At 44.6% G+C, this 20537-nt stretch overlaps 1 long non-coding RNA gene across 1 annotated transcript in view; it reads right to left on the bottom strand.

Annotated features, from left to right (window-relative positions):
• The window catches only part of LOC308629925, a 241358-nt gene that overhangs the window by 143885 nt on the left and 76936 nt on the right, over positions 1-20537 (bottom strand). Inside the window, exon 2 of the long non-coding RNA XR_014017738.1 lies at positions 6540-6643. This is a non-coding gene — a long non-coding RNA (uncharacterized lncRNA). The remainder of the gene's footprint in view (positions 1-6539; positions 6644-20537) is intronic.

The following is a 20537-nucleotide window of genomic DNA, read 5'->3' as shown; positions in this document are numbered from 1 at the left end:
AACACCTCCTGTGTTTGGCTGAATTTCTCAAACTGGTGGGTTTTTTCTAAGCCCTTCAAAAACAAAAGAAAGTCCTTTCCAGTAAACACTGATTGACTGGAGACACATCATCAGCAGAGATGTAAATGGATTGTAAGTGGATTCTCACACAAGCCAAAGAGGAGGGGGCCGGAATGAGGCCTCTTAGCAGAGTAAGAAAGAGGAGGAGTCAGACAGAGCTAGTGACTCACCCTGGGCAAGGGCAGCCCAAGCACCGCCCCGTGGAACTGCAGCAGCGCCAGGAGCCCGAAGAGGAGGCGACTGGTCACCTGGTGGACTAATGGCCACATATAAGTGAAGGAGAAGCAGCGCCCCAAAGCCTTCCTCAGTAGGGCCTAAAGATGGCAGATTTCACACAAACATTCATACAAGAATGTCCTGGAGTCATGGACAGCATGACCCTCATCTCACACACTCACACTCACACTCACACACACACACACACACACACCACACACACACATACACCCCATACACACACACACATGCACCCCATACATGCCACATACATATACCCCATACACATACATACACACAACACACACCACACACACACATACACCCCATACACACCACATACACACATATACCCCATACACATACATGCACACATACACCCCATACACATACATACACACACAACACACACACACACACCACACCACACACACACACACACACCCCAAACACCCCATACACACCACATATACAAATATACCCCACACACATACATACACATGACACACACCACACACACCCCATACACACACACACGCACCCCATACACAACACATACACACATACACGCACACATACACCCCATATACATACACACAACACACACATACATACACCCCATACACATACATACACATGACACACACCACACACACACACCCCATACACACACATACACCCCATACACATACATAGACACACACACACAATCATATGCCAAGTTAAAAGACTGGTGATGAGGAAATTATATTCAAGCCTCTAAAGCAAACTTTCTCAGTCTCGGCACTATCAACATTGGGGACCAGATAATTCTTTGTTGGGGGATCTGTCATGGGTGCTGCAGGGTGTACAGCAGCATCCTGATCTCTATCCACTAGATGCCCGCAGCCCCAGCCCTGCCAACTGTGACAACCAAAAGCGCCTCCGGGCATTGTCAAATGTACCCACCTCTACTGAGAAGCACTGATCTAAGTGATGACTGGTAACACTTCATGAGTTTAGCTTTAATTTTTTTAAATGTTGTTTTGGTGGCATCCTCTGTTTGACTGGAATAGTACTCAATGTTTACCTTCACTTCCCCTAAAAAAGGAAGGCATATATTTTTCAAATTATAAAGCAAATTACTCCCATGGTGAACAGTGCTTCTGAGAAGTTCAGCAGTTTCTTCCATCTGGTCATCACTGAGTCACATCCATCCACCCAGAGCTAACACACATCTTGTTTGAAAGCAAAGCCAATGAACAAATTCAAAGATGTCCAAAGGCTGCTTTGATAAATCTCATCCTGTCCACTGAGTGACTGAAATACAAGGCTGATTCTCAGGACCTCCTGAGAAAACCTTGTAAAGATACGTATTTGTGAGTCCTGTCCCAGGGATGAAGTCCTGGTAGCTGTGTTTTAAAAAAAATTTCTCTCTAGGACATTGTGGTGATTAGACAGGGGTGGGAGTCATGGTCAGAGTTGGAATTCTTTGTTCTTATTCAGTTTAGGAAGGTGAAAAATTCAGGAGATGGATGATGGTAAGAGCTGCACAGCAACATGAATGTACTTAGTGCCACTAACCTGTACAGTTAAATGTGGTTAAAATAGTACGTCTTATATTAAAAAAATAAAATAAAATAAAATTCATCATTGAAATGTGCAAAAAAAAAGTCAAAATTGTTCTGTTCTTACTGTCCCCTGTGACTGCAGCAGTGGGTAATGTACCGATGCATAGATTAACACGGGCATTTTCTGCAATCATGCACGATATCCAGATTTATTCACTCAAAGAGCCACTTTATAGATACAACTTGAGAGCCACTGTTACTAGTCCATGTCTGAACAGCTAAAACTGGTCGATTCCTGCTAATGCAACTGAACTTGGTCAACCATTCCTGCTAACACAGTTCACTGTCATGCCCTAAACAATGAAGAGGACGTGCAGCCCTAACAAAGCCCTTACTCGGGTAGTACTTGAAACTCTTCCAAACACACCAATCAAAGAGGGAACACCAATCAGGAAATCAGGAGATCTCCCAATTTTCTGTAGTCCTTGCCCTGCCACTCGTGAACTGTCTGACCTTGGACATGTCACTTCACTTCCCTGGGTCTCAATGTCCTTGTCTGGAAAATCGAATTAAACATTGATGACTAAAACAGAACTTAAATGGATTACATAACTTGCCTAAAGGTAGAGCTAGTTAGAAGCAGAACCGAGATGGAAACCCAGGTCCCCTGTTCACGCTTCTCCCCTTACAGACACGCAGGGTTGCCCCTCTGCTTGCACTGAGCAACTTGCCTGGGTTACGGTCCTCTTGAGATTATTTCTTCAGAAGACTGAAGAGACCTTGAGGACTTATCTTTTAACCCCTATCTGCCCCTAAAGCAAGATGAGAACTTGGACATTTCCTCTTCTTGGATATTTATTTTCTTCATCTGTTCACAGAGTGGGTTTGACTACATGAATGAGAAAGAAGTAATGCGGTCATGAGCTCTCGTTACTTAGAGCAGACACAGCAGATGGTGTTTGTTGCTCACCCAGAAGCCGCTCTCCCCACTCTCTCCCTTGCTAACGGACCCCCATTTTTCCCAGCATGACCATATGCCAGGCCCATGTGATGGCCCAGGATGACTCCCAGGATGCTTTGCCAGATGCTCACTTTCCCAGAACCCCTTGCAGCTAGACGTAGCCATGGAATCCAGTTGTGATGAAGGAAACACCAAGTCTGAAGAGGAGTTTCTGAGGAAGCTTTTGATTTCCTGGGGAAAGCGACAGAGAGGAGAGCTTGCTGGCTCTGCCCCTGAACCTGGACTTCATTGTACTCATGGTCCCCGGAGCAGCTGCAGACATCCTGGGAAATCCAGGAGGCAACAAGCGTGAAGAGAAGACTAAGGATGGCAGAGGCGAAAGACAGGAGACCGAGTCCTTGATGACATGGCTGACCTGCCTGACCATCCCCAGAAGGGTCTCCTCAGGACCTCTGGTTAAACAAACATTATATGTCCTAGTGGTTGAAGCAACTAGCTTATTTAAGGATTCTTTAAAGTTACACAAATGCAAACATCTGTTTGCTTTGCCTGGGGCTGGAACTATATCTATTGATGTGGTCATGGTGATTATCTCCTGCTGATCAGAAGCTCTTATCAGTAGCCGCATGTGCCTTTGAATAATAATAAACAGTGAAATGAATCGCTTTGTAATAAATGCAGTTTGTTTGGTAGACAGAAGCCCTTCTAAATATAGAGCTCCTGAAGGAAGAAGAGAAATATTATAAAGGAATCTTTGGTGGTGAAAGAGAAAAAGAAGGCCACCATTACTGTGCCAGCTACTGATTGTCACATGCATTCGTTTTTGAGCACTTACTCTATGCCTAGCAGTGTGCAAGGTGGTGGTGCCCCTGAACAAGACAGGCAAGGGCTTGCCCTCATAGGGTTTAGGGACAGTGGTGTGACAGGCTATTCAAGAAGGGATTATTGTGAATATTAAGAACACATATACCTTCAAGTTACACTTAAAAGTATGATCATCTGTGGAGACACTAGGTTTAGCAAATGGAGTATTTGCAAAGTAAAATAAAAATTTCATTACCAAAAAAGAAGAAGAAGAAGAAGAAGCGATTATAGATGAGATGTAGGTTACAGAAGAGGAAGCAAGGTGCTGTATGGAAGCTCTAACAGCAGAAGGAGCCAACTCATTGAGAAGGTCAGGAAAGGTCTTGCTAAGGAAGCAACATGTCAGCTGACAGCTAGAAAGTAAGTAAGAGTTAACCTGGAGTGGAGAAGAGAATATAAAATTCCAGAGAGAGGGAAGGCTTACATTCACTCCTCAGAACAATCCTGTGCTACAGTATATGAAGAGAGATTAGCATTTCCATTTGTATCAGTCAGTATAGGCTAGGTTATGCCATGGTAACAAACAATCCAGAAATCTTTAAAGGTTTAAAGCAAAAAAAGTTTATTTCTTACATATCCATCACAGGTGGACAGGGGTTCTGCACACTGTAATTCCTCAGGAACCCAGGCTGATGGAGGTTTCATCTAGATCCATACTTCCACAATCATGGAGACAAGGGAAAGAAACCATAGCAAGCCATGCGCTGACTCTAAAGCTTTAACCTAGAAGTGTCAACGTCAGTTTTGCACACCTTCATTGGTCAAAGCAAATCACATCATCACAAGCATAATCCCCCTGCAGGATGGGGCATCAGTGATATATTCTACCACCCCCATTGTACAGATGGAAAAACAGAGGTTTAAAGAGATCCTATGAGGTGTTCAAGGTCACTCAGCTAGGAGGTGGCAGAGCAGGGATTTGGAATCAGGGTTTCCAACTCAGTCTAGAGCACTTTCAGCCAGAGATGAATTGAAATGCCTGGAAAGGCTTGGAAATCCTATAGCAGATACCCAAGGAGAACACCACACTTCCTGGGCAAACTGGACTCTGCATGCTGGCCACCCTAAGCAGACTGGTAACCATGGTGCCCATTCAGAGATGTTTCCTTCCAGCCAGCTTGGCCAGCAGAATAGAGAATGTGGGCTCTCCAGCCCCATCCTTATTGTTCTGCGGCATTCCACTCTTCTTCAATCTGCTGCTTTGAAACTCAAAGACATCTGTGGGTCTGTGCTGCCAACATGGGCCCCCCACCCCCTCCTCAGGCACCTTCGTCTTGGAACAATGGGTTTTTCCAGCACAGAAGGCTGCCGTCACCACCTCAGCTTGTTCCCCGTGTGGCTTCTGGCTTCTCGCCTCCTCAAGGATGAACTACCAGTTCAGTTTCTCAATCCTAGCAACATCTTCTTGGTTTCTGTCTCTGATCCAAGTCCAGACCAGGTAACAGCCTCAGTCTCTCTCTCTCTCTCTCTCTCTCTCTCTCTCTCTCTCTCACACACACACACACACACACACACACACACACACACGTTTGTGAGGCTTACAAGCCGTGATCTTGGCTAACGTCCACATGTGTGGTGGCGAATTGTTTCCTCCTCTAAATGTAGTCAAGGATGATCAAAATATCTAAGGAACGCCTGTGAGACTTGAGTGATCCTTTTAAGATAGCATGAAGGCCACTTTAAAAGCTACTGAAGTAAATTCTGTTTCTGAAATAAACTCAGTATTGCATCCTGCATTCAGTCGGTCAGAAAATCCTATTGGATCTGCCTTCAAAATGCATCCACAGTCTGACTGCATCCCACCAGCCCTCAGACCAAACCCGGGTCCGGGCCACCATCCTCTCCCCAGTGGACTCCTTGTCCCTTCCTGTCTTTGCTCCCCTATAGTCAATTCTCCTCGTTGATTCAAAACATCAGATGGAGAGTCCTTTTTCTGCTGCAAACCTCTGCATGGTTTCCATCTCCATGAGCGTGGAAGCTGCAGTCAGTCGAGTGCCACGCTGGCCTCTCGTGATCTGTCCCCATGTCTCTCTGGTCTCCTCTGCCGACACTCTCCTCTCTCTCACCCCCCAGCCGCGCTGGCATCCTGGCTGACCTTGAACACTCCAGGCACTGCCCTGTCAGGGCTGGGGGCCTATGCATTCATTCCTTTTTCTGTCACATTCTCCCCGGTGCATGGTGCACACCTCACCTCTGAGCCTTTGCACACATGCTGCCTTCTCTGCGGGGGGGGTGGGGGGTGCCTGTCCCCCCGGGCTTAAAATTGAACCACTACCCCCAGCTAGCCCAGCCCTGTGCTCCCTACCCTTTCCCTGCTTTATTTTTCTCCACTGCACTCGTCACCATCCAACATATACTATGTCTGTTATATAGTTAATAACCTGTCTCTGCCCATTCGAACAAAAGCTCTATGAGGACAGAGCTGTTTGTCCCTTTTTATTCACGGCTATAGTAACACTGATCATGGAACAGTGCCAGGCACACAGTCGGAGCTCTGTGAATATCTGTTAAATAAAGGAATTCCATGAGAACCTTATGGCAGTCACCTTAACCATGACCCTTCCTGAGCCAGAAAAGAAAGAACACTGCAGTCTCTCCAGCAATGGGATGCCCAGGCTTTGGAGGGAAGGAGAGCTGTGTTCGAATCCTGGCTCTGGCACTTGCTGCATGAGATGCTAAGGGAAAGTTACCTAATACCTCTGAGCTACCACGTCTCTGCAAAATGAGACATTATTTCTCGAGGGTGCTCTGAGGAATTAACGAGATGACGCATGTGGAGCATGTAACACAGTGTCTGGCCCGGAACACACACTCGGGAACTGGCCAGCATCGCTTCCTAATTATCGCACGACAATGTCAAGATGCCACACGGCCAGCGGCTCTCTTACCTGCCCAGCGCTGGCTCCGGCGAGCTGGTCTCGCAGCTCTTGACATTCAAGCTTTGCCTCCACGAAGTTACAGATTGTCGTTAAGACATGGATCTTCAGGGATTCTGAAAAACAGTCAAAATCACATGGCTAAGTTTCACACACCAAGGTTTCCTGAAATATTCATTCACGTTGGAAAAAGAAGCAACGCAGTGGAAAATGGAGAAAGACTCGAAGGAGATTTGTAGAATTAAACAATTTCAACTAGCAGGGTCCATGCGGAGTGTCCATTCCTGACCCAGATGCACGGATTCCCAAAAGAGTCCAGCAGGGCCTGGACAAGTGAGGTCGCCCAGGCCCACAGCTCTGAGAGAGAGCACATCCTTAAATCGTGTGCCCTAAGCGCCCAGCTTGCCTCTAGTCCCAGCCCTACTGGCCAGTAGGCAAAGAATCACGGGTGAGGTGGAATAGAAAACTGCCAGTGTGCCTCTCACAGTGCTCCCGTCGTGCTGATAAACTACAGAAGCTCTAGCTAATCTCTCTCTTCTCTTTCTTTGGTTGAAGCCTGCACTATTCATAGGGTGCAAGACCCCCAGGTTCCATCCCAGCTCACAGTGCACAGCTGGATTAGCAGTGGCCACTCAACTTCAGATTGGCCACATATGCACAGCCTGCCTTCGGCCAGGGCAGACCAGACCAGATGGGGAGCAGAGATCCTCCACGCCAGCTGCCGTCCTGTGTATGAAATATCGCAGACCTAACCCCTGGAGACCCCTCTCCCTCAGCAGCGGCACATGCTTAAATTGCAACCTGCCTCTTGCCCTTCTGTGAGCTGGTCCAGCACCCACATGCCTGGTAAAGCTGTGACTCTTCTGTCACTGCTGTGTTGGAGTTTGCAGAGTCACAGTGAGGCCATCAGATCAGCAGCCAGGTCAAGCGGGCGGTTCACGGGAACGTGCACGGGCTTTAATGCCAGATGCCCTGGGATTAGTACACTGACTCACTAGCTCTGGGTTTGTAGACAAATCTAGCTGCTTCCCTTTCCTTATGAGGAAAGGCAGTGTTGAACACAGTTCAGGGCTGTTATGAAGAAAAGAAACACTGTATACAAGAGCTTGGTACAGAGTGGACAACTGTAGCCTTTTTATTATCTTCTAAAATATCTTTGCTTCTATGCCCTCTTCTCCATCTGGTGCTTGGACTATTGCAGTATCCACCCTGGGGGGCTCCCTGCCTGTAGTCTTGCCCCTTCCCATCCTTCCTCCAATGCGGCCAAAGAGATGTTGCTTAAAACCTAGACACAATTATGCTACTTTCCTGCATAAATCTCCACAATAGATCATAGAACGCACTTTGTGAGTGAATATGAAGAAGTGGACATTGACAGAGAAAGCAGAGCTGAGGGAACCTGGTTTTCTAAATACCTTCCAAGGACTTGCCCTCATGGGTGGGTCACCAGAGCGTGCCACAATTCTATCTTCCATGGATTATTTGATTCAACAAGCATCCACTGAGCACTTATTCCATGGGAAACACTGCACTAGGCGCTGAGAATACAGCCACCCCCCAGATTTTTCAGTTTCAGTTACCAGGTCAGAAAATATGAAATGGAGAATTCCAGAAGTAAACAATTCGTCAGTTTTAAATTGCGTGCCATTCTGAGTAGCGTGATGAAATCTTCCTCCTTCCCAATCTGCCCCACCTGGATCCCCACCCATAGGCACCGTTTGCTCCTGACATGCAGCCACTGCCATCATCCATGATCCAGGGTCACCGGGAGCAGGTCATCCTCTCTCTGACATATCGTCAGAAGGTCAGTAACAGCCTAAGCCTGCATCACAGTGCCTACATCATTCACCTCACTGCCTCTCATCCTGTGGGTATTTTATCATCTCACGTCATCATCAGAAAAAGAAGGGTGAGGGGAGTTCCCTGGCGGTCCAGTGGTTAAGACTCTGCGTTTCCACTGCAGGGGGCACGAGTTCCACCCCTGGTTAGGAAACTAAGATCCCGCATGCAAAAACAAAAAGACCAAGGAAGTGAGTAGAATACAATATTTTGAGAGAGAGACCACATTCACATAAATTTGACTATAGTATATATATTGTTATAAATGTTCTATTTTATTAATAGTTATTGTTGTTAATCTCTGTGTGCCTAATTTATAAATTAAACTTTATCACTGACATGTATGTATAGGAAAAAACAGTATATATAGAGTTCAGTGCTATCCCCGGTTTCAGGAATCCTCTGAGGGCCTTGGAAAGTATCCCTGCAGATAAGGGGGGGCTACTGTACAGAAGTGAAGAAGGTGAATTCCCTGTCCCCAAAGTGTAAGAGCCTAGAGGTCCACAGGTAAATGTCGAGGTGCCCTGAGGCACCACAAATATAACAGATTAGGAGCTCAGCGGAGGGGGTCGGTCAATCCACTAGGGATGTTCAAAAAGCATCTTCACGGAGGTGATGCTCTGTGGTTGTAGGATAACGTCAGCCCCCTCCCTGAGAAAGCAAAAGATTCATCAGAAATGTGTCTTCCTCGAAGAAGAGAATCAGCTTTTAATTAAAAGGAGCCTGTGAGGCGAACCACTTGGATTAAAAGTACTTTGTTATTCAGACGCTGGGCTGTAAAATATTTTAGGGTATGTTGATAAGGAAACAAGAAATGCTTTTGCCCATTTCTAAACCTAAAGCAACAGGGAACCCTGCTCCTATTTCAACACGCTCGATCTGTGAAGGATGGATTAACAGGTGTTCCCACACAGAGAGCACAGGGCGGTCGGTCATTAGCTCTAAAACCCCGGGGTTACCCAGAAGCCTCCATCGCATTTGCTAAACTCTCAGCTCCTGAGCACCAGCCCCCAGAGAGAGATGCAGCAGGAATGGGCTGGGGTCAGACTTTCACACTTCCGGCAAAGTCCCCAAGGCTTTCCAAGGCAAAAGGTGCACAGGTCACACTTCGAGAACTCTGGAAGAGGGGCAGGGTGTGGCATGGATGAAGGCAAGGGTGTGTGGGATCACACTGGTGTCTTCAAGGACTGGCAAACAGTTCCAAATGGGAGGCCAGGGAGTTCAAGCTGGAGACCACAGCTGGGGGTGGGGTGGAGGGGACCTGGGAGCCTCCACGGGAGAGAATGGAAAAGATGCCTCTAAATTCAACGCCGAGCAGTGCGGTTCAGCAGCTTCCCAGGAGAGGCGGGGTCTCCCCTGCAGCCACAGTACATCGCCCCTCCCCCAGCAGAGTTCAGATCACAGATCCCGTGAGGTTTTTTGCTCACTTTTTTTTTTTAACATCTTTATTGGAGTATAATTGCTTTACAATGGTGTGTTAGTTTCTGCTTTATAACAAAGTGAATCCATTATACATATACATATGTTCCCATGTCTCTTCCCTCTTGCGTCTCCCTGCCTCCCACCCTCCCTGTCTTGTTCACTCTTGAGGCCCACGTTGTCACAGAAATGGATGTGGTTTATTCTGAATCAGAAGCCTCTCTCCCTTCCAGCCCTCCACAGCCCTCTTTCCCTGGATCGATGGGATTAGAAACGGCTGATTTAATTAGTCCAGTTGCAGTTTCACTTTATTACCTTCTCATTTACAGTGAAATAATGGGGAGCAAGCAAAAGGCATCTGTCATTATCTAAGGAACCGACGAGGCTGGTGAGGATGCCAATTTCTCGACTGAGCTGCAGCCCTTAGCTCGAGGCAGACCAAGGAAGTCACTGCCTTTCCAGGAAAATCAGGATTTGTGACAGTCTGTGGAGTCCCAAGACCTCAGTGTTTCTAATAATCACCCAAGGGACCTGAGCGGGAAATCTGCTTCTGCCGCTTTCTGTGTGACGATGGACAGGTCGCTGACCTCGCTGACTGAACCTCCAACGCATCTCTGCATTTGAGTCACCTCTGGAGAATTTCTACATTAGGATACCAGGTGCTGGCCCAGTGATGGTGATTCTTTGGGTCTGTGGGGGGCCCAGGAGTCCGCCTCCTTAGACGAAGTTCAGGTGATTCCGATGCACGGTGACACTGACAGCTCCTCAACTGTGCATATACAGCCTTTGGGCCCAATGGACCACCCTGACCTCATTGCTTATACTCACCCTCACATACATCATAGGTGTTGGCTACAGAGAAATTCTCACCAGTGTCCAAAGGTCCCATCTCTTCCCACTTCCACCTACACATGCTGTACCCCCTGCCGAGGGTTTCCTTTTCCTCCTCCACCACTTCCTTCTCCAAATGGCAAACTCTTCCTCCCTATAAAAGCCCCAAACAAGTATTACCACCTCCATAAAGCTCACCCTGATTCTCAGAGACAGACCCTCTCACACTGTCCCCTGTGCACACAGAGCATTTTGTACAGCTCTTCGTAAGAGTACACATTGAATTATATATACTTTTTTCAAGTCTTCACCCAAAACAGATCATGAGATCACTGGAATTATATTCTGTTCATTTCAGTATCCCCAGAACCCAGAAAAGTGTCTGACACCTGGTGGGTATTCAAAACGTGTATGTCTGAGGAGAGAATCAATCAGTCAATCAATTCATTTTGAGCCAATCTCATTGTCTATGAAGCCCCAGCTCTCAGCTTAGGAATGATAAAATGTATAGTTGTCTAAGTGATGTGATTTCAGAGAGATCAATAACTCACTCGATGCCGCAAAATAGCTTCCCTCAAATCCTGTTATGGTGCATGAGATTCTCACCATTAGTTTATACTCATTTAATTCAACAAGTATTGATTTTGACAAGAACTGTACGAGATCAACTTGAAATTGCAGTTGGACCCTGTCTAGCATGCCCATCTGAGAGAAGCACTGGAGATCTACTCTTCCTATGGAGGGAAATACTTAACCGTGGAAGGTTTTCAGGAAGAGTTTCTGGCTCTTGGAGAACTGGTGGCCCTACTTTCTGAAAGAAGGGACATCACGGGAGGAGGAACAGACGAAGTGGGTAGAAGGGGATAAAGAGTTCTCTCAGGGGCATCACTTGGGGAACCTATGGTACGTTCTCGGAGAAGGTGGCCGGTAGGTGATGGATACAAGCCTCTGCAGCTCAGAGGAAAAGTGTCCTGGGATTTATGATTGAGGGAGTCACCCAAGCATAGGCAGGTCCACAGCATGCAATGAAGTAGATGACATCACACAAGGAAAGGCTGCAGCATAAGAAGGAAAAACAGCCAAGGACGAAATATAGGGGAAATCTCATAGTGGAGAGAACTTAAGGCACCTGACATCTGGCTAAGCTCTTAAGTATAATATCATCATCTTGCTCAATTACCATTTGCTGAATGAATAAATAAATAAAGTGAATGGATGAATTTTGTGTTGTAAATACTATCATTATTTCCATTTTCTTTTTAAGTAAAAAGATTGTAAATAAATAGGCAATTACAATTTTGTGTGCTGAGTGCTAAGATGAAAAAAGCACAAGGTACTGAAGGACACTGGAGAAAATGGCCCCAACTCAGACTCGGGGTCAGGGCAGCCTACCTAGGACACAACAGATGAATAGGAGTTAGTCTATCAGGAAAGAGGGGATAATATACTAGGAAAATGGATCTAATATAATGTTTCCCAAAATAGGGAGTATGTGCCACCAGAGAAGACAATTTTAGGTAATGTGGGGAGAATCTTTGTTTTTTTATTTCAATAGTTCTACATTTATTTTCCTGTGCATCAGAAAAAAATACGCATACACACATACACATGTGTTCAGTACATTAAACCCATGCTTTTGCACCTATAGTAGTTAAGGGAAAACCTACTTTTTAAGTAACAGTTAATCTTTAAAATAAATATTAACAAAATAACGGTACAGGTGGTACCGGACTATGGCAAAGAAGGTGCTACTTGAGTACCTGGAGCTTTGGAAGCACTGAGCAAAGGCAGGGAGATGTGAAACAGCACGGAGCAGGTAAGCGCTACAGGCAATTTACACTGATGAAGTCATAAACTAGATGGGGGAGTGCTGTGCGGACAGTTCTGGGTGCTTTGGAAGGGACCACATCATGCAAGCCTTCAAACACTTGCCAAATAGCTTGGGATTTCTCCTGAGAGCGGAGCAACAGGGAGAAGACAGAGTCAAGGAATTTGCCAGGATTTTTGTTTAAGCAAAAGGGACACTCAGTCCCACACTTCAAGAGTCTTGAGAAATGCCTGCCAGCTCAAACAATCAGAGATGCAAGCCAAGATAAACCTACAGGGATATTCAGGGTAGCATCATCTACGATGGCGAAAAGCTACAAACAAGCTAAATGTGGGACAAAAGATTGGGTACAAAGCAGCAGATCCATGCATGAAGGGTGCAGCCATCAAAGTCATTTTCAAAAATATACAATAACGTGGGAGAAATGTTCACACATGAAGTTAAGTGAAAGATCTAGATACAAGTCTGTATATTTGGCAGGATCTATACATACATACTCATTACAGGAAAAAAACTGGAAGGGTATACATACACAAATACACACATATATATTATAAATATAACAGTGTTTAGAACTGATGATATGCTTACAAGTTTTTTAAACGTTCAGATTCTCTAAAATTTCTACCACAAACAGTATTTCATTTATTTATTTTTCTTTCATTTCTTTGATCTATTTTTATTCAGGGGGGAAAAAAGCTGTTTTTAAGAAGAAAAAGACATTTTCACCAAGGTGGTGCTGAAAGAAATCCCTTGCTCTCCAAAACGGAGCCCAAAGCAAAGGCTCCGAAGGCCAAGAAAGCAGTGATAAAAGGCATCCACTCAAAAAAAAAACAAAGACCCACATGTCACCCACATTCCATCAGATAAGACCCGGCAGCTCTCAAGGAAGCCCAAGTTTAAAAAAGCCCCTCTGAGAAAACCACAATTCAAAAAGAGTCATGTACCAAAATGTTCATTGCAGGTCTATTTACAATAGTCAGGTCATGGAAGCAACCTAAGTGTCTGTCGACAGATGAATGGATAAAGAAGATGTGGCACATATATACAATGGAATATTACTCAGCCATAAAAAGGAACGAAATTGAGTTATTTGCAGTGAGGTGGATGGACCTAGAGTCTGTCATACAGAGTGAAGTAAGTCAGAAAGAGAAAAACAAATACCGTATGCTAACACATATATATGGAATCTAAAAAAAAAAAAAAAAGGTCGTGAAGAACCTAGGGGCAAGATGGGAATAAAGACACAGACCTACTAGAGAATGGACTTGAGGATACAGGGAGGGGGCAGGGTAAGCTGGGACAAAGTGAGAGAGTGGCATGGACATATATACACTACCAAATGTAAAATAGATAGCTAGTGGGAAGCAGCCGCATGGCACAGGGAGATCAGCTCAGTGCTTTGTGACTACCTAGAGGGGTGGGATAGGGAGGGTGGGAGGGAGGGAGACGCAAGAAGGAAGAGATATGGGGACATATGTGTATGTATAACTGATTCACTTTGTTCTAAAGCAGAAACTAACACACCACTGTAAAGCAATTATACTCCAATAAAGATGTTTAAAAGAAAAGAAGGAGGGGAAAATGGATACTACTTAACAAAAATCGCTAAGGACAAATACAAAACTAATGTAGGGCTGATATTCAGCTGGTTCTTATCATAACAGCCAGGCACGTTGTCTGTTCTGTTCAGTTGTTCAGTCTGTTGGTAAATATTTAGAATATTACTCCTGAAAATAATCAAACAGATTAATTGCTGTAGTGGATAGAAAATGGATGGATGGGGTTCAAAGGTACTATGTAGACTTTTTATAAATCTTGATATTTAATCACCGTGTTCCTCTTCAAAATAAATTAAACAAATAATTTTTTAAACAAAAATAAATAAATTAATTAAATAAAAAATAAATAAAAAAGCCCCTCCGAGAGGAACAAACTCAACCATTATTCTATCACCAAACTCCCCTGACGACGGAGTCAGCCACAGACAAAATCAAAGACAACTACATGTTCACGTCCACTGCAGACGTCCAGGCCAACAAGCACCAGATCCAACAGGCTGTGATAAATAAAGCTCGATGACCTTGACAAGCCAGGGTCAACCTCTTGATTGGGTCTGATGGAGCGAAGAGGAGGACATTCGATTGGCCCTGGATGCTTGGGGTGTTATCACCAAAACTGGGATCATCTAACCTGGCTTTGTCACCTCCAAAGACAAAGAAGAAAAAGGAAGTCACAGAGGAATATTCGCTGTTGCCCCTGTAATAATCTCCCCAGGAAAACGAAAAAAGAACGGATCTTGTGACTAATTTTAAAAATCAGAGCATGTGTTCAAATTCCCTTTTATAGTCACTACCCTTTTGTCTCCTGCCGGCTGAGTGCGAATACAAGGCACTGGGCTTTTGTTCCTGTAATACTGAGCTTGTCTTCATCAATAACGGTGTGTCAGCACCCTTTTCTGAATCAAAACTGGGGCCGTGGAAGAGGAGGATTTCTGATTAAGCCCCAGTGTTTGTCCTGTACAAATGAACTTTCCAAGTGGGACAGAGAGAGAGAAAATGAGAATACAATATAAGGGAAAAAACTATTTTCTTTATACTCCAGCTAATTCCTTTAATTATCTGATCCTACTTAAGTAATGAACTAAAATGGAGTTAAGGCTTGTATTTGTACTTTTTTAATGTTGTCCTTTTCCTCTTCATTCATTACTTGAATCGTAGAATCTCAGGGTTGTGAGAGGCCCACAAGCTCATCTAGTTCAATCCTTTCATTTTGCAGAAGGGAAACCAAGGCTCAGTGCTGGACTGATTCAGAATTTAGTAAAGGAAATAGTACAAAGACAAGAATGAGGAGGAACAGCTGGGATGTAGTGAAAACTATGATACAGTTTGAAATAAAGCAGAATTCCAATATTCCTTAGCCATGTAACCCTCATAAATTTCTTACCGCCACTGAGCCTGAACTCTACAAATATAAATGGGGATAATATCACCCATTGAGTGAATGTCTGGAAAATAGTGGGCCAGGGTTGGGCGTACAGTTGGGTCTCGATATTGGCCACATGCCATACAATGCATGTGACACACACATGTCATACGTCATTGCACGTTGACTGTGAGGTCAGGAGGGGCAATTATCATCCCCTTGTTACAGACTAAGAAGCCAAGTTTACATAGCTAGAAAGTGGCAGAGTCAGTATTCACACACAATCACAAAATCAGGAATAGGAGCTGTTAAATGCTATTATACCCTGTGCACCTCAGTAAGTCCTACTTCTTTATACTGATTTTAAATCAGTAGTGAAAGCACTATAAAAACTGTCAAGTGCTCAGAATTTAAGGAATGACCATTTTTTCCAAAATATCCAAAGTGGTGGGGGTCCTTCTCAGAGTCAAAATCGACCTGAATCAGCAGTTTCATCTCTAGAATGCTCTGCTAAGTGATAACTCAGGCTCATTTCAGGCGGTTTCTCAAGGTCATTTGATTATAGTTCTGAACACACAGATCATCTGATTGCCTTGGCATAAGTACATGCGGGACCGACAAGGTCCTGGGTATGAAGTGGAAAAATGTAACTCCTAGAGACAGCTGCAGCACTAGCAGTCTGGAACCCCGCAGTCCCACTGCTGACTCCACCACTTACAGCCCTCACGACCAAGGACATGCTCATCAACCGTGCTGAGGCTCAGTTTCTGCATCCATAAAATGAGGACTGATATTCAAAAAAGGCAACACAGTATCGTCCCATGTGTCTTAGCCAGATACTGACAAATTTAAATTGGAAGCTCAAGATTCTCTGGTCCAGGGGTCACAAACTCAAATGCCTACAGGTGCTGGGCTGAGTGAAACAAACTTAGTGTTAGACAACAGGGAGTGGTGGGGATTGTGGTGAACTAAGGATGCGCACTGAGAGAACTGCTGAATTCCAGCTTTGCACAGAAATAGGGGCTCAGGAATTCTAGATTTCTCCCATTATCAATGGAAGGCAGAAATTTCTTTTTTTTTTTACATTTTTATTGAAGTATAGATGATTAACAAGGTTGTGCTAGTTTTAGGTGCAGCAAAGTGAATCAGTTATACATATACATGTATCCACTCTTTATTAGACTCTTTTCCCATACAGGCCATTCGAGTATTGAGTAGGGCTCCCTGTGCTACACAGTAGGTCCTTATCAGTTATCTATTTTATAGATAGTAGTGTGTGTATGTCAGTCCCAATCTTCCAGTTTATCCCTCCCCCCTCTCCCCACCGTTAACCATAAGGTTGTTTTCTACATCTATAACTCTATTTGTTTTGTAAATAAGTTCATTTGTGCCATTTTTTTAGATTCCGCATCTAAGCAATTATCATACAATATATGTCCTTCTCTGTCTGACTTACTCAGTATGACAATCTCTAGGTCCATCCATGTTGCTGCAAATGGCATTATTTCATTCCTTTTTATGGCTGAGTAATATTCCATCATATATATGTACCACAATGCCTTTATCCATTTCTCTGTCGATGGACATTTAGGTTGCTTCCATGTGTTGGCTATCGTAAATAGTGCCGCAATGAACACAGGGGTGTATGTATAAAACCTATTCTGAGTTTTAAATGCTGATAATTAAAGTATTTTAGGGACCATATAGGCCAAACAGACATTTGTGAGGGCTAGATTTGTCCTTTGGGCCGATGGTTCATGACCTTTGAGTCTAACCCATCTCCCTCCCAACCCAGGCAAGGACACTGAGACTCTGTGAGGTGAAGAGTGGCCTGTCACCACCAGGACCAGAATCCACATGTCCTGTCACCCAGTTCTGGGCTTTTCCATAGCAGAGCTGCTTCTTTGATTCTCTGGAGTGGACTGGAAAAGGGAGATTACAAATTCAACATAGCAGCAAGAAAACTCAGATGCCCCACCCTCCTCCCTGGCCAGGTCATTTGGTCAGAGTACAAGGCAGAAAAGAGATGATTTGCTTCCTGGTCTTCTGACTGTGAGGTAAGCAGTGGGAGGAAAGAAACACTGGACTCATGTCAGGGTTCAGAGAGATTTCATTCTCTTTCAGACACTGATGTATCTGCATATTCATCAAGTCTCAATCATTATTCTAATAATGCCCACCATTGCTGCTCTATTTTCTCAGGTGTTACCTCTTATCTGCTGAGCAAAGAATACCCCCAAAGGGCTGTACTTCTTCCTCCCCAGAAAGATAGGCTGTTGCCAAGAGAACCAGCTTCAAAAGTCAGAACCATGGAGAACAGAAGGCATCAGGTTACACAGAAACAATTATGCCCAAGACCCTAATTGGATTATTAGCAGCCCAAAATTCAGCTTTAAGCAATTATCTACTCCACACCTATGAAAAAATAAAGCACAAGTCATTTCTTGACTGTCCTTCCTAGCGAAGGAGAGGAAAAGATTCTTCTTGCAATGTGTGGAAGAGTTTCTACTAATGAGGCAGAAAACAAATTCTTGGAAGAAAAAAATTGCATATATCCACACAACCCACTGGTGACTCTTCTTCCATTATTAAAAGGTTTTTTTAAAAGATTGAAGAAAGCAAGTAATTTAAATCTCTATTCATAACCCAGTTATATTTCTGTATCAAGGTCTGCAAAAGATCAGATAATCCTTTTCGGATTTCCCAAATGACTTCTTATCTCCTGTGAATCAGTTCAAGCTTCAGTTCAAGACAGCATGGATGGATTTCAGACCACCCATATGTCAGTCCCTGTGCTGGCTCCAGAGGTGAGGAGGACTGATTGGTAAGACCTCAAGAAGCTGAGTCTTCTGAGCTCAGAGCTTAGGGGTGAAGAAGCTGACACCAAACCAGCTTATCACAGGACGATGCAACACGTGCGCGTCTCAACGTCTACACCAAGTTCCGTGGACACAGAGGATCAAACAACTAGCAGTATCTGGGAAAGTCAAGGAAGGCTGCATGGAAGAGGTGACATTTATGGTCATTGAAGGATGAGCAGGAGTTTGCCAAAGAGACAAGGTAGTAGATTGTCATCATGAGCAGAGAAGACAAGCAATATATGGTCACAGGTGTGAAAATCCTTCAGGAGACCCTGTGCAGTTGGTGATGGGGTCCTCTGGGGCACAGGGTGGAGGGCAGCACCTGTGATTTTCTGTGAAGTGTTTTCATCTCATTATTTTATTTTATCCTTAAAATAGCCCAGAGCCCATGACGCCAGGACTGGTAAAGAGCCAGGCTCTGGGGTGAATACTTTGCATTTATCATTTAATTTAATCTTCCCATCAGGGCTTTGCAGGGGATATCCTTCCTATCCCCATTTTGCAGACCAGATTCCAAGGCAGCAGGCCATTAGTTACCTGCCCCAGGTCAAAGCAGGAGAGATGGGATTCAGACCCAGGCACTGTGGCTCCAAGCGCCACACTCTTCACCATGCACCTGCCGTCGTGTGGCCCAAGGTGATCAGTTTCCAGCAAACCCACATAGCCTACAGTCTCTATGGAGAGCAAGAGTTTGGGCAAACAGGCGCCAGATACCACCGGTGGCTGTGACATTTCAAATCACTGGCTTTTCTTCCTTCCCTGCACACGGGCCTGGGGATTACATATCAACCAGCACAGCAGCTCTGCTGAAATTCTCCTTGTCAACTTAGTAGAGCCACCCTCAGACATGAACTGATACACTTTCCCCAGGACGTTTTAATTTAATTATTTCTTCCCAACCTTGGCCTCACCCTCCCCCCCGTCACACACACCAGCACCACCCATCTCTAAACCTCTTAAAAGTGGAAGGTGGGCCAACTCAGAAGCAGAGGGTGAATTTGAATCCCAACTTCGCATTTTATTAACATCTCAGGAATGGAGATCTCTTGGCTATAAAATGGGATTTATCCATTCAACACATATTTATTGGGGACCTATAATGTGCCAGACACATAGAACTCATGGTCAGCAAAATGAACCTATTCCTGCCTCACAGAATCTACAACGTAGCAAGAAAGAAAAGCAATGAAATCAATCACCGCGATCAATTTGATAAGCATTCAGTCAGAGGAAGCATGATTTTTAGAGCCGGGAGGGTGATATTCCCAACTCATCCAGGGTGTTGAAAGCAGACCTACATCCAGTGCCTGGGAGCATTTTGGAAGAAAAGTGGTGAGAATCAGGAGGCTGTGGAAAGAGGAGAGGCTTTCGATTCAGACGAGATCAGGTGCCACCGTTCACTGGACACACTTTTCCTCACCTATAAAATGGGTATAGCAGCAAGATCTACCTCTCACATTTGTTCTTTTTTTGGGGGGGCGGGGAGAACTAAATAAGATAACGTCTGTTCCAAATCTGGAACATACTGGATTTTCAACCTGTAGTCATTCCTGTCCTCTGTGCCCATGAGTGCAAATGACAGCACCAGCCCCATACTGCAAGGCCTGAGCTTGGAGCAGTATCAGGACACACACAGTCACCGAGTCACTCTTTTAATCAGTCCCTTGTAAGCATAGTAAACCCAAAAATATACACGAAGCAGTGTGAGAAGCAAAGAGGCCTGAATAAAAATATAGAAGAAATCTGGTTCCAGCCACAACCGGGGACCAACTTCCCTGGTCCTCTCTGGTCAATCTTATTCTCACCTGCCAACAGGACAGTAGTATCTACACCAATCGTCCCATTAATGGTATAATGGTAATCGTCCCATAATGGTAATTAATGGTATAAAGATCAGAATCTGATGAAACAAGTAAATGACAAGCCGTGGAAAGCCATTCAGGTAGAAATGATTAATGCTCTTATAACTGTCATGCTTCTTATTGTTCAGAGGCTGGACCATGGTCTTAAATGGAGTTTATGATAAATCGTGGTGATGATGTGCCCACTTTCCTTACCATGGGCAAAATAGAAAGATCATGGTCATCACAATCAGAAGACAAAGATTAGAATCCTATCTTGGTCACTTTCAGCTGTGTGACCTTGGTGATGTGAACTAACCTCTCTGAGCCTCCAAGACTTCATCTGCAAAATGGGGAAGAGCAATACATTCTCCATAGCATAGTGTTCTGAGGAGTAAAAGAGCCCACGTCAACTTCCTGAAATATCTTAGGAGCTCCATTAACATGTGAATCCAGGTGAGCAATG

Source organism: Mesoplodon bidens (genome assembly GCF_964165515.1).
Source record: "Mesoplodon bidens genome assembly, chromosome: 16".
Classification (NCBI taxonomy): Eukaryota; Metazoa; Chordata; class Mammalia; order Artiodactyla; family Ziphiidae; genus Mesoplodon; species Mesoplodon bidens.
This window is presented reverse-complemented; position numbering and strand designations above follow the sequence as displayed.